The sequence below is a fragment of the Lontra canadensis genome, unplaced genomic scaffold (assembly GCF_010015895.1).
Source record: "Lontra canadensis isolate GAN:19392208 unplaced genomic scaffold, GSC_riverotter_1.0 scaffold54, whole genome shotgun sequence".
Taxonomy (NCBI): domain Eukaryota; kingdom Metazoa; phylum Chordata; class Mammalia; order Carnivora; family Mustelidae; genus Lontra; species Lontra canadensis.
The window spans coordinates 4,167,793-4,183,858 of record NW_022631048.1 but is presented as its reverse complement, the minus strand read 5'-3'; positions in this window follow the sequence as shown (position 1 = coordinate 4,183,858).

Genomic DNA, 16,066 nt, shown 5'->3' with positions numbered 1-16,066 from the left:
TCTCACACACACGTATGTGCGTGTGCGTGTGTGTGCACAGACACATACACACACACACACATTCCTGAGTTACTTAAGGTGTAATCAGTTGGTACCTATGACAGGTTTCACAATACAGGAAAACTTTACAAAATGATTTCCTGGGTCCCAAGTGAACCTAACTGAAGGGTGATATGTAATTAATTAAACTCATGCCTTCTATTTTCTCTAACAGGAAAATCAAGTAATTATTTAGGAAATCAGGAAGGATTTATTATAATTACTTAGAAAGTATTTTCATTTTCACCTTTTTACTGAAATAGTGTGAGCACTTTCTACCACAATTTTGGCAGAAATGAATATAATAATAATTCCTAAGTGGATTTCTCTTTTCTCGTATTTGATGACACTGGCATCATTGTCTCTGAGGCAGATGGAAAGAAAGCACTTGCCTGAATTCTTCTCTACATTGTTCCCTTTAAGCCAGGTTTGAATTAGCTCACACGGGTGTTCTCGAGCTTTGAGAAATAGCAGAGATTTTTGGTAAAGCCATTAGGCATCGCTGCTGGGGTTGTGGCTGTGTCTTGAGAGTCCCCGTCAGCCTCTCTGGGCCCATCATTCTTTGGAGGTGAAACCAATGCAGAAAGGGGGTTCCCTTTTATCTTTCCTTTTCCAGGACATGAGGACAGGGAGCTCTCAGCAACTCTGTGCACTCAGACAGTTCTAAGATTACCCCACCAGTGTCAAATAGTACAGTGATCCTAGAGAAAAATGAGGGTTTCAGGAGGACAAAGCAAAGCAGGATCATGTACCCACAATTGGAGGTATGGTCACCATGGTCTAAATATGCTTGGCTCTTTCTCTCCTTCATGCTTTTTGGCTCATCTGGCTGAAATTCCATTCTTCTCAACCTTCCTCTGAGAGGTAGCTGGTGATGTTCCCTTCACAGGTCCTTATGACTAACCATTATCTTCATTCATGGATCTGGGAAATGGTTTTCCCAGGGACCACAATAGCTTATTCTGGCTGGAACCAGGCCAATCTGCTATAACCATCATTTAATGAGACAAACTGAGGCCTATAGGGGCACCGACTTTTCTCAACCCCAAATTCCATTTGGAAGTGAAATCCAGTAAATCCTGCAGACCCCAAATCCTGTCAGACTTGGCCTCTGTTCTGAAGACCCACTGATCATTTAGCTTCTCCTAATGCTCTAGACCCCCTTTCAAATCCTGTCTCTCATTGTCTCCTTGCCTCCAAACTCTCCCTGGTGCCATCTATCCAACCCCTCCTACCCCTGTTCTAATAGAATTAAATTCCCTTGCTGTCTGCTGACTCTTCATAGCACACCAACCATTATCCTCATTGCAATCTTGCTCTCCCAGAGGACATTTGCAGGAGGGCTCACCTTCCCACACCTAGTACAGTAAAAGGTCAGGAGAGAGATGTTATAGATCACCTTCTGCTCTTGAGGCTGTAATGTATCCCTGTAGGTTCCTCCCTCTTCTCTCTCAACTAATGGCTTGGTCATCCACCCTCCATCGCGAACCCTGTCCTCAGTCAGGGCAACTCCAATGGTCAGTGGGTGACCTCAGCAACCACCTAGCCTCAGAGAACCTTGACTAAGGTGGCTGTGTTGAACTTTGCCTCTCCATTTTGGCAATCCGTAACCATGACCTTGTCCTAGGACTTGGGCAGCATATAAATCTTTAATATTAAGAATTCACACTTTGGACACAGTGTCTTAATTTTAAAACTCTCCTTGCTGCCTAATTCCCATCTTCTCCTTTGGACAACTTCATGAGCAATTCCCCTTTAATCCTGCTTTTCTTAAACTTTAATGAACCTGATAATCACTTTGAGGGGTGTGAAAAATGCAGGCTCCTAAAGCCCTACTCAGAGATTCCAATCGTCTACATATGAAGGCAGTGCCTGGAAATCTGCCTTTCACAAACATCCTCGGGCATGTTCTCTAGGGCATGTTCTGCAGACAACTCTGAGAAACTCTTCTTGAGTTTCTTGAGCCTTTCATTGTTTCTCTCAGGGTGTCAGGCTTCTCCTGCTGTATTTTTACTTGTAATCAGTGTAGGCTTTTATCTAGAATATGAATCACTCTCTTTCTATCACCATTGTAATGGTTAATTTATCAACTTGGGTAGGTCATGTATCAGATATTTGGTCCAACAATAGGCAAGATGTTGCTGTGAAGTTATTTTTTTTTTTTTAGATGATATTAACATTTAAATCAGTCATGGATTTTGAGTAAAGCACATTACTCTCCATAACGAGGGTGGGCCTCACTCAATCAGTTGAAGGTCTTAAGAGAAAAAGACTGAGGTCCCCAAAGGAAGAGGGAATTCTGCCTCCAGCTTGCCTTCAAACTCAAGTTACAACATTAACTTTTCCCTGGGTCTCTAGTCTTCTGGCTCATCCTACAGAATTTGGACTCTACATAAACACGTACACACATGTACACACACGTACATATATACGCACTATTGACTCTGTTTCTCTGGAGAGCCCTGACTAGCATAACCATATAGTTCTAGGTCTATTTGAATAAACACATTGTTTAGGCTTCTAGGATTCTGTCTCTAAGCTGCTGAACCACACCTCAGGGCCAAAGAACACCACAGCATCGTCTTCTTCAGTTTTGCAGGGGCCTCTGTATTCCCTGGCCATCCTTCTATGTGTCTGTACATTCCACAGCACTGAGTTCCACAGCTGCTTTTTCAAACCTCACCACTGTCCTCAAAGCTCCATTCCTTCTCATCTTGGCTATCGATACTGACTAATGACTGGTCTCCTGCTTTACAGAGAAAATAGAAGTCAAGTTAGGAACTTTCTCTATTTCTTACCTACCATAAAGTTTTTCACTGTACATTTATCACTGGCCTGTTTTTTTTGTGGACAAGGTAAGCCAAGATGGATGACTTCCACTTGGGGTTCTATCCTTTTACTCTTCTTCCAAGGTCTTTTCTACTCTATGAATTGCCCATACTTCTCTACTGGCACCATTTCTACTGCCCATTTCTTCAGCACACTCAGTCCATGCCATCTTCAACAAATTATAAAACCTCCCTCCTTGTTCCATGCTCTTTTCAGCTACTACCATTTCTCCTCCATTTATCACCGCCTCCTCTTTTCTACTCACAATCACATAACAGCTCCTAAAATTTGACTACTACTCCCACCATTTCACTGAAAATGTTCTTGTCAAAGTCATCTTCTAGCTGCTAAATTCAGAGAAATATTTCCAGTCCTTATCTGGCTCACTATCTCTGCACTGTTTTGCACTGTTGGTCAATTTCTTCAAGAAACTCTCTCCTTCCTCTTGATTTTCCCCCAAGACATCAGACTGTATTGATTTTCTCCTACCTAGCTTGTCTTTCCTTCTATCTTAGTTTAGTTTTTTCCTCCAAGACTCTGACAGGTAAATTTTGGTGGTGGTGGTGGGAGGGGGTGGGGACAGAGAATACAGGTAATTTATTTGGGAAGTGATCCAGGAAGAACAAAAAAATGGGAAGAGTGAAATAGGGATAGGAAAACAATGTGATAAAGGGCATGATAAAGGTGAGGTGAGTGTGGTAGGTGCTCTGGGAATTCTGACGAACCCTGTACCAGACACCTCAGAATTGACCCACTAAGGATGGGGAGCTGTATTATTTCTCTGCCTGAACTCACTAAATTCTCAGTACCCGTGGGATACCCTTTTGCTTGCTGAATAGGTTCCCCCGTCACCAGAGGAAGTCCTCAGACAACGAAGCAGAGAGGAGGGAAGTTGTCAAGTTTCCAGAAAAGTCTCCAGCACAGTTGCCGATGAACCCAGTGTGGGCCAGGTCAGGGGAAGAGCTGGCATCTACAGTTTCAGAATCCTTTATGAGATATTCTCTCTTCCCTTCCTTTTAAATGCTGGTTTCTCAGTGTTTTATCCTTGCTCCATTTTTCTCTGTGTCTGCATGTACTTCCCAGGAGTGCTTACCTACATTCATGTCTTCAATTAGAACTTGATTATGAAGTATATATTTTCTATCCAAATCTGCCTTCCAAATTCTAGGCATATACATCCAGTTGGGTGTGGTACTTTCCTCCTTTGTGTCCCATGGGCATCTCAACCTACACTAAGTTGAATCCACCTGTCCATGAGCAGCTCCCTCCTTATCCCTAGACTCCTGATTCACTCCTGCTCCACAGTTCTCTCTTGGAGAGTGGTGCAACCAGGTACCCAGCGACCACAGTGGGAAAACCCAGAGAGGTGTTACCCATGAAGCCATGCTCTCCGTTAGCATCATATCAATTGCTGAATTTGCTTCAAAGTTGGCTCTCTTTGGCCTGACTGCTCCTCATCTCTTCCATTAGTTCAGGCTCTCATCAATAATGCCCCCTCCCCAAAAGGCTCCCTCCTGCAGTCTTACTCACTCCTTACATAAGTATGACTTATTTCCCAGGCAAAGTATAATGGGCTTCATAGTGGAGACCAGATATTAACTGACACTCACCCATACATTTTGGACATACACCCATACATCTGGACATTTTGCAAGGTTAAAATATTTTCAATTCCCTTTTCCTCTTCCCCTCCTCCATGCTGCCAATGATTCCCCTCCTCTATGCTGCCAATGATCAGGTCCAGAGTTATTTAGCAAAGACTGCATTTATGAAGTTGAACTTCAGAACCTAGATTCTATTGTCCTATTACAATGTCAGATGATCTGATCCCAAATATGGAAAGAGCACATTTACTAAATCCTTGAATAGTTTGAAGATTGTTTACTCTTGTCTTGATTCCAAAAAGGGTTTGAGGACAATTATGGATTTTTTTTTTTTTGTAGAAGAGCAATAAATAGCAAATGTTAAAAGATAAGATACAGAGTCTTGTGACTGATCTCCCAAGATTAAATGAATAAGTAACATGAGCATTGCTGGTTATGGACAGAGCACACCACTCCATGCATTATCAATATGGGTTTCCTATCTTAATAACTAGCTTAACATTTATAAAATGAAATGGAAAACAGACTAAGTCCATAAATCCAGGTGAGCCAAATGAATTCCTAGGAGGGAGTGCACTCCACTTGTAAATAATTCTCATTTAAATCTTGTAACTTGGAAAGGCTGAAGCCCACAATCATTAAAATGACATTTCCTGTATTTTTATCGTTTTAGTAGGAATGTCAGTAATCACCATATTAAAGGTCTCTAGGGAAGAGGATTAGTAGGAGGATTGACGGATCCTAAAATATTCAGGAAGCATAAATCCAAAATGCAGCTTTATATCCTTGGATTTGTTAAGGAGAATACTTTTTGGAAAACTCAGTTTCATGTTCAGTTGTTTTGAGAAATTTGACAAGCCTCTCACTACACATATAAAATTTAACTAATGTTAAAATAAATGAATAAACCTGAAAACATTGTTAGAACAGGGCATCTAATTTTTCTCCCTAGAAAAGAATTCCAAAGTTTTTCATTGATCATTAGGCACAGTTTTGCATTCAGTAAACAGTAACTGCCTTAACATTCTTCCTATCAGATATGAGGTGGTCAGTAAATGTCTGCTCACTGAATACACAGTTTTTCCACACTAAAATTTCCAAAGCACTTCCCTAATTATTTTGGTTCCTTGCTCAGAAATCTTTCATGACTCCCTCTTGTTTGGAGCTGTGCTGTCCAATATGGTAGCCAAAAGCCACATGTGCTTATGAGTCCCTGAAATGTGACTGGTCCAAATTGAGGGGTGTTGTAAATGTCAGACATACACGGAATTTGAAGACTTAGTCTAAGAAAAAGAATGTAAAATAGTTTAGTATCTGTTATATCATCAATTAGAATCTTTTACATATCCTGAAATAACATACTTCATTTATCTGTGTCACTTTACTTTTTGTTTTAAATATGCCTATTAGATAATTTAAGACTACTTTAATTGCTTGAATTTGTGGCTCACTGTCAATTTCCAGTTGGCAGTGCTGGTATAGAGACCAGATTCTGAGTTTTTTGTCTGTATACTTAACTTCCAAACCTTATTTCTTATTATATTTTCTTTATTGCTTTTTTCTTGTTGCTCCCTCTTATTAGAATGCTATTCCTTGTAAAGAATTACCACTCTTTAGGATCTAGCTAAAATCCTCCCTTCTCTAGGAAGACTATCTGGTTCTCCAAGCCAGAAGCACTTTTTCCTCTTCTAAACTCCTAAAACCAATTATGTATACCTTTTTTATAGCTCCATTTGATATCTGTATTATAGCTGTTTGTAAATATGTAATATTTCCTCACTGAGTTGTGAGTCTTTGAAGGAAAGAAGAATTTTTAGTTCTGTTTCAAATCCCTCAAACTGGGCAAATCTATTGGTGTATGAGTCAGAAACCACCCTAGTTGTTTTAGCAGAAAGTGTTTCATGTAGGGAACTGGTTAAATGGGTATGAGAGGCTGGAGAAGTAAAAAAAGGAGTACCAAGGTAACATAGAGTTAGCTACAAGAAGCAGCTCCCACACTTAGAGCAGCAGGATCCCAGAGAAATGGTGCAACGATCAGGCATGAGGGGCTGGGAGAAGGTTCTGGAAGAGAAGGAATTCTCTGAAGAGGCTGCTCTCAGGCTGGTGAGTGTGGGAGGGTCCTCATGGAGTTGCATGCCAGGCTCTAATGAGAACATGCTGCCTGCTGGCGTTGCCTCTGAGGAGGTGTGATGAGACTGGCTCTGGGAATGTGGAAAGTTCTGGAGACTGTAACTAACTGCTACTCTTTCCAACTTCTACTTCCAGATGAAGAGCCGTCACGGGAGTGACACTGATAGGAATAGTGAGAGATACAGAGTGCCAGGTTCTCTCCCTCTTCCTGCCTTCTGACTTCCTCTAGGGCATTATATTGATGGACTTTGACAGGAACCAACTGAGAATGAGTAAGTGTAGATTCCCACCATCCTGGTTTTCCTCCCCTTGAGTACGGGCCAGACCTGGTGACTTGCTAGAATATGACAAAAGTTAAAAGATCTCATTTCTGTGTGACATACTCCATCTATTGTCTTGGTGTTTGTGCATCAGTGAAAGCGAACTATCATTTGGAGAAATCCAGATGTCAAGTATCTGTGGGTGGTTTCCAGCCAAGAGTAGGTAAGGACCTGAGATCTATAGTTCAATAGCCTATGAGGAAGAGAATCCTGTCAAATGCCACTGACTGAACTTGGAAGTGGATCCTTCCCCAGTTGAGCCTTAAGATGAGACCACAGACCCTGAGTTGGACACAGTGATTATAGTTTTGTGAGAGGATCTGAAGCAAGGGAGATAGCTAAGCTATGCCAGGATTTTTGGTCCATAAAAATTGGGAGATAATGGATGTGTGTTGTTTAAAATGGCTAAATCTTACAAGTGATTTGTTACATGTGAATAGCTAACTAATACATAGCTTTAAAGTCACAGACCAAGATATAGGAAGATGGATTTAAAAATAAGAGATAATAGCTTAATAATGGGCAAATCTAGCATCTAGAATGTGTATGTATATCTATCAAGGTATTTGTATCTATCTATCCATCTATCAATCAATCATCTGTCTTGCCTATGAATTAATTAGTAGTAAGTACCAACAACTCAAGAGAAAAATAAACAAAAGATTGAACAAACCCTTAACAAAAGAGGAAACATTTGACCAATAAATATATGGCAAGAAACCTTGTCATTAGTAATCAGACAAGTGAAAATTAAAACCAAAATCAGATAAATTGTACTCTTTCTAGATAATGGAATAAATATGACAGCAAAAATGAATGAATACAACTATACATATGAATAAAATAAAAATCTTAGAAATATAAGACTGAGCAAAAGAAGCAAGCCACAAGTGAATGCATAAGTATAATTCTTTGTACATAATATCCAAATCAGGCAAACGTAAACAACTAATGTTTCAGGATGCTTCCCTATACAGTAAAAGTACTAAGCACAGCAAGGAAATGGTTATTGTGCAGATAATTGAGTGGAAGTGAATGTGATCTTGGAAGACCCATGGAGAGTTTTTAATTTCCAAACCTGGGTGATATCACATGGACATCCACATTAATTCTTTTAAACATAAGATTAATTTTATACATTTCAGTTTCAAAAATTTCTCTGAGGCTCAGCAATTCCTTTAGATCATTTTAGTTCCCCTGTTTTCTGTTAAATTTGAGGAAATTAAATAAAATATCACACACACACACACATGAAAATAGCCTGTGATCTGGCCATTATTTCCTCCTTTTATCCATCCATCCATTTACCTTTGGCAGGTATCTAGAAGGATGCTCACCAACATTTTTTTATTAGCATAAAATTATTTTAGTACAATTAAAAACATTTTGATATTACTAGATTGATCAAGGGTTAACAATAAAATGTTAATATTTAGATGTTATGATTGCAAGTTGCAGTCATAGAGTATTTTAATATTCACAGTTGAGGGGGTTAGAAACTGTTGAGAAGATTTGACCTCACACAAGATGGCTAAAGAAATTATACTACTTTTCAACCACTCACCCCCAGTCTCAAGGTGTCCTTTACTCACTAGACAGTGACAGCAGAAGTAACTTCACTCCTTAGTCTTTGGAAAATCATGTTAATTTACATACACGGGAACAGGTAGATATCTCTAAGTTGTGTTTATTAAACGGCAGTTCTAAAAAAATTGAAAAATGTTTAAAAAGTGAAATTTGAATCAAATATTTGTGAAAGCACTTCAGCAGAAATCCAGGCTTGGCAGGGACACTACTTTTACTGGGTACTGTGTCAGATTTTCCTCTCTCTGCTTCATGTAAGTGATTAAGCAATCCCTTTGTGAACTTTATCAATATGGAACAGCCAATTTAGATGAAAGCAAATGTATTGTGTTTTTCTTTGGGCAATTAATTTAGTAATTAATAATTTAAATTGGTGAGTGAAAACTTTAAACTGTTAGTATAGGCATAGGATATTCACAAAATTTTAACACAGATTATTTTTATACAATAGCAATTTGGGTGATGTGGTGCTTTACTTTTCAAGTTTTCTACATTGCTTGAGATGTATGGAACAAGCCTACATAATTTTACACAAATAATGTATTTAGTAAAAACAAAGAAAAAAAGTGGTTTCCTTCATTGCCTTAGTACAACCTCAGAAAACCATATGAAAATGGCACTAGATAAGCTAACTTGCCCAAGGTTATGCATTTAGAAACTAGCAGAATTAGAGGGCAGATCTGGAATTTCTTTGGTCAGATACCTGAGCTCTACCTAGTGCTGACATTATGTAGTTTGATGTCCTGCCCATGAGCCTTACTCGTGAAAAGCTCAGAACACTTCCATCCCCCAAAGTCCCTGATGTAAGGCAGCCGCTCTGCTATGTGACTACATTCATTTGCTTCCTACCTTGACGTTTACGGAACACTCCATAAACATTTAATGCTATGGCCGAGCACACGTGCACCAATTACTTCTCTGTCTGATCATTTCTTCCATTCCATCATGCAGTGACGGGGCTTTGTGAAACCCGCAGCTCAGCCCTCTTAATGAATGATGTAATGGAAGCAGGGCGCACCAGCCTTCTCATTTGACTTGAATAAACCCCTCTCTTCCCTCCATCCCTCGCAGGTGTCTCAGCTCTCACAAGTGAGATCAGATTTTCCATGTTTGGACCAAATTTCTCAAGTTTCTTACAGGCAGGGAGTAAAGCTCTAATTAGTTCACGTGTGCCAGCTAATTAGGTAAGAAATTATTTTGCTAAGAATCTCCTGCAAGCCTTAACTGGGGTCAGCCCAACTGTATTTGAATGAGAGGCTACATATTCACGTCCCTGCTCTATGGACAAAGGGATGAAATGGTAATTTACTTTAGAAAGAAGAGCCAAATGGAGAGTATGATTTTCTCTGTGATTCAAAGAGCCCTCAGGCAAAACTCTGCCAAGGCCAAGTTTTCCCCCAGGTCACTCCAGTATACTCTCCATGCCCACCCCTGTGGGCTTTTCTCTGACCCGGAAAGTTCTCTCTTCATTTTTTTCTCTCTAGAGTTTCTCTTAGCAAATGACTGATTATCTTATTCATTCTCATGGGGATATCTTTACTTCACAATGGCATGAATTCTTGAGCCAAATAGATCTTTTTCTAATAATGATTTCAGATTTGAGCCAAATTTGTAAGATGAAATTAATTTCTAGGTAATCTTTTGTGAATTTCATGTGTTTCCATATTATCCATTTGTATATGAAGGTCAATAAGAACATCCCACTCACTTTCTTACACAGGAAACACTTAGACAAATATTTTTACACCAACCTCTAAGATGGCTTAATTGACCACAGACTCAGTTATTTTTTTCTCTGTCCTTATTAAGAACTAATTAATCACATGTCCACAGAGTTGTCTAAACAACCACAGACCATTAGCTCCAGAGGTGTTATTCATGGCTCTTCCTCTGTATCTTAAGAGAGGAAGAAACTGATGTCCAGAAAAGCAAACGTGACAAGCCCCAGAACACAGCTGGCTAGTGGTCCAACAGGCACTAGAACTCAGCTCAGCCAGTCAACAGCTAAAAGAAGGAGATGGACACCTAGCCTCCCCTTATGCACAGAGGGGGAGTCTTCATGTGTACCCCGTCTGAGCTCTTTAGTAATGAGCCAAAGGAGAGGAACCCCAGTCCAGAGGGGAGCTGGATGTCTCCAACGATTCAAAAGATTATTTCGTATCCATTGTAGAAGTCTGACCCTGATACTGAGCATCTAATACTAAAAAACGAAGTGACACACACATTTAAAACTTACCGTGACCCTGGGCTCCAGCCAAACTTGAAAGGAGCCGCGTTGCTGTTTATTCTGTCCAAAGGGGCATGCATCAGAAGCGACCACTGTTTTTTTTCTAGTGCAGATAGAAGTCACTCATTGGTCACACAAAGCTGATCTCAGATCCCTATGATTTCAGAGAAACACAAGAAAGATTTCCAGAAAAACAGCAATTTTCCCTCTCTGCAAGGGATATTTTTCCTTTTCCTGGCTTCACATTTTGGTGGCTATTGAAAGAAGAGAGAAGGGTAAAAGTTATTCACATAACTTTTCTTTAAATAGGTCTTTACTGTTTGGGAAGTATTATCATGCGCCATCTTGTCTGGAGTATAAAAGAAAGTTGTGCACACTAAAACTAGTGAGATGAGCTCTTTATTCCAAAATGGTGTGTAGATTTGAGACATCTACCTTTTCATAAAATCCCCTGCAGGATTAAACTTACAGCAGGCTGAGAGAGCTCAGGCTTGTTTCTCTGATCTGTGGTCATTTCTTACGTTATATAGGATACTACTTTCTGTGATTGTGAGAGGGCTGTAAGTGGTGATACGTGTAAGCCTTGTTTTCCTATTTCCTGGACTTTTGAGGTATACACTTAGTAATCTTTATGAGCAAGGCTATTTCTGTGAATTTCAGAACTTCGGGTACTAAAAAAAAAAGCTGCAATGTCTCCATCTAACATGCGTAAAGTACATTAATAATCATTTTAGGAAGGCATAAACATTTTGAAAGTAAATATTAAATTTGGAACGATGGGAGCTCACACTGCTGTGTTAGTCAATGCCCCATGCAAGGCTGTACTTGAGATTTAAACTCTTGGCTTTGGAATGCAGTGAGGGTCTTTGCCTGGTCAGAGTTAATGACAAGGGTCAAGGATGCCAGGCATCCTGGCAGTTCCTCATACTGAGGGTGACAATTGTTATTAGCAAAAGTCATCTGCAGAAAGTCCTCTCCTCTGCTGTAAGAACAGAGAGCGGATGTGTGTGGGGAGTGGGTCATAGGGACTGAGTTCTGGAATTCATTCTCCTTAGAAATAGGTCAATTCTGTTTTTCCTAGGAAGTCCCCTGGGCAAAGACCCCATCTCCTGCACTCTTTCGAATATAAATTGACCCTGACAGTGAAACAACCTCCAACTTTTGCAACTCCCTTTGGGGAAGAGCTTTAAATACAAGTTCAGAAATGACCTTGGGGCTCTGGGGAGCTTGGGCTCAAGGTCGTAACCTCCCTTCGGCCCTGGGACTTAGAAATCTGGAGGCCGAAAGACCCAAGAAAGTAAGCTCCGTGGCTTGCATTTCCTTTACTAAAAAAGTTGAAAGCGAACAATTTTTTGCACCCTGCAGAGTCTTTTCCTTCCGTGGGCCTAGAGGTTTGCATACCTGATGATATCCAGACAGTGCTAACCTCTGGACTCCATGAGAAGCCTTTTAGCTAATCATTCCACCCTTCATAGTCAAAGCTGTCCAGAAGATGCAGATTGAACTGATGTGAGTGCCTTTGGTTTGGGTTTCTTTGAGGCTTTTTTTGTTGTTGTTCCTTTGAGGAAAATTGAGCTCTTCTAAATAGATTTTCCTTTATTGTTGAGAATTATGGGGACGAGGAAGAGAAAGAAATAATTCATCCTTATGTTGATGAAGGAACATGCTCAGAATCTCAGAAACAAGAATGCACTGTTGGAAAATATTACTTAATAAATGCAAATTGTCTCCTTATAACAGAAACTTGCCTCACTCCACACTTCACAGTTGTGGTTAAAAGACACACTATGTTCAAATTTGATTATTTACAGAATCAAAGGACACATGTCCAATTCAGATTGGGCAAAGGCCCTGCTGTTTGTGTTTTTAAACCAGATCAAAGGGGCCCTTTATTTAAAACAATGACTGTAATGCTCAGCTTGCATCCAGACACCAGTGATCCAGCCTCTTGGGAAGGGAGAAAGAAATGGTCTTTAAATGCTCTGGTCTGCTTTGCAGCCTTTTTTTTTCCTTTTTTTTTTTTTTTTTTTTTTAACAGATAAAGGGAGTCTCATTTGCATGGTTCTGACAGCCCGGTGAGGTTAGGGCTAATTCTCCAGGCCTGTCTCAGAGGGGATTTTGGGTGGGTGAGAGAATGTCTTCTGAGCTCACCCCTTTTCTTTGGCTGGCCTGGGTCTATATATAAAAGAGAATTGGCATACATATAAAAGCCAAGAAGAATTGCTAAGATGCTTATTTTAAAAAATTACCATTACTACTGTCCAAAGGATTGTATTAAGACCCTCTCTCTACTGATCAAGTTGAAAGCCATAATCCTTGCCTTAAACAAACATCTTAATATCTAAATATACAATATTGGCAGAGTCAAAAACAGAGCTAAAAAAAAAAAAAAGAAAATATACAGAGACCTACAAAATGAGTTTAGTAATGGGATGACCATGGATTAATTTTGGTGGAAGTCTTAGTAAAGGCCAAACTAAATATATATTAGAGATTTTTGGATTTAAGGGAAGTAGATGCATTTACCTCTTCCACATTTTCTAGCAGAAATGTTGAAAAGGATTCCGGGATTCACTCCTAGGCCCTTTGGGTCCCAGGATTCATTCATTTATTTGATTTGACAATATTGATTGAGAACTTGTTATGTGCCAGGCACTGTATTAAGTACTTGTGAACCACAGACTAATTCCCTGTTCTCGTGGAGCTTATATTCCAGTGAATATGGTGGGCCAGATAATAAAATAAATACGTACTATGTTGGAAGAGGATGAGCACCATGAAGAACACCGAGTGGGGAAATGGGAATGTAGAGTGCAAGACTGTGGGGGGGTAGAATGTGCCGGGGCAACCCTCACTGAGAGGGTGACAACAGAGCAAAGACTTGAAAAGAGGGAAATTAGCCATGCAGATATCCAGACATTTTAGGAGGAAGGAACAGCCAGGGCAAAGACCCTAAAGTGGGGGAGTGGAGAGTAAGAAGAGGGGTAAGGTTGGTGACATAATATGGGTGAGTAGACGTGAAGGGCTTTGGAGGCCAAGGTGAGAATGTTGACTCTGAAGCTCACTCACTCTGAGTGCAGTGGGACAAGTCACCATTTGACCCATATCTAACACAATTACTCTGACCGGTTTGGAGACGAGATTATGATGGGGCAAGGAGGAAGCAACAAAACTAGTAAGGAATCTGTTGTCATCCTCAAGCCCAGCCATGGTGGAGGCTGGCACCACCGTGGAAGCCATAGAGGTGGTGGTAAGTAGTTACATTTGCAATATTTTAAAAGCAGAGAGAAGAGACTTTCCTAGGCTGGTGGATATTCGGTATCAGCAGGGTTGGGTCTAGGATTTAAAGGGCCAGAGTTTATGTAATTTGAGGGCAGAGACTGTCGAGATGTTTAATCATCGCTCTCTCCTTCTTGAGTACACAGAAAGACTCGGTTTCCCACCTTTTCTTGCAGTTCTATTGGGCAATGTGGCTGAGTCAGGCCAATGGGATATGAGCCCAAGTGGGGAGCTATTTCAGGTCTCCCGTTATTAAGAGCAGGTGTGTATTCTCTGCCCTCTTTCTCACCTATGCGGCTGCAAGTGAAGGACTCTAAGATCACTGAATAATAAAACGGAAACAACCTGAGCGGCTGAATTGCCACTTGGGGGTAAGCAGGGTAGAAAGCCACCAGGGCAACAACAGACTGTGGTGTGAACAAGAAGCAAACTTTTGTCATTAATCCCTTGAGGTTTAGGGATTTATTCATTATTGCAGAACGGTATAATGCTATCCTTACTGATATGGTCTAAATCTGAAAAGATGTAGCACAGTCTAATAAGGAGGAAATACATATGCCTGATATGCGTATCTCCATGACCTAAGTAGTTTGTGACCAACATGGAGGGATATTTTTGATACTAGCATCCTGGCATCCCACAAATATTTCCTGATTGGGTCCCTGGAGGTCATGAGAAAGTAAATATTGAAGCCAAAAGAACAAAGATATTTTAAAAAGATCTAAAGTTGATGTAATTAAGGTTGACCTAAAATGCTCAAATTATTGGAAGGAGGAGTTTTTCTTAGTCTGGAAATTGCAGGATATAGGTATAGGATCAGTAATGAGAGAGAATAGAGCATTGGGCTTGAGTATGGACAGGGAGAGAGGTAATAATAACTCTGAGCCAGCATATCAGCCACTCCAAGAGATGGAGGGATCAGAATGTTTTGGAATCTCAGTTATGCCATGCACAGAGCCACCTGTATAAGATGGTGCCCACAGATGAGTCCAGAACCATCCATCGCCATATAGATTCCATAGGTATCCACAGCTCAAAGGGACACAGGCAACTGGTTTATGGAAGGATCACATCATCTAACAGTGTTATAGCACAGGGAGCACAAGCTTTGGAATTAGGTCACCAGGTTAATTATCTTTCCAGCTCTAAGTCTCAGTTTCAGTTTCTGTAACAGGAGGTTAATACTTAGCACATGGGCTGGCCCATAGTACACGGTCAATAATTATAGCTACTGTTATCATTGTCTTCTTGCCATTATTGTCATTTTTCATATAGTGAGAGCTGGAAGTATTGATGTGACAGGTCTGCCCCATGGAGTTTTGGCGAGCACGTTGTGATGTGCTAGGGAACCCACACAGGAGTACTGATCAATCAGCTCTGCTAAGTACCCTGCGATTGAGGGTGCAGCGTAAGTTGATCTTGGGTGGACTTTGAGCTGGGAACTCCACTGCAGTCTTTCTAAGGTCCAGCTGCACAGCTGTGATGTAGTCCTTCAGGGCTAGCTGAGGGGTCCATCTTTCTCACTTCCGGATATCGCTCTACAGTATCTCCTCCCTCCGTGATTTAACTCCGAGAGGTCTCTGAACTGATATATTCTGCCAGAGGTCTTTGGCTATGAAGAATTCCCTTTACTGCTCTGGAGCTGTTTCCTCACATTTAAAATTAGAGCATTGCTCTGGACTATTCCACTGGCACTGGCTGATACAACAAAACCTTATAAACTCAGGGGTATCTGGGTTCCATGCCACTGCATTGGCACATATGCTCTTCACAATCATTGCTGATGATGTAGCTGAGAAGAAACCTGATATTTATTGGCCGCAGTCAGAGAGAGTCCAACTTATGACTGGAATGGAGTTAGCCTTTCTGTGATCCTCAGAATGACCAACGTGGAGAAATGATTTCTAGAACTTATTCTTGGCTTGCAAAGAAATCTAACTTGTCGCGTTGGTAGAAGCATAGAGAGCAGGATGTTTTCTGAACACTTTAGCCTGTGATCTGTAATAGAGATCACAATTTCACCATGAGAAGACCATCCCTTTTGGGGCACCTGG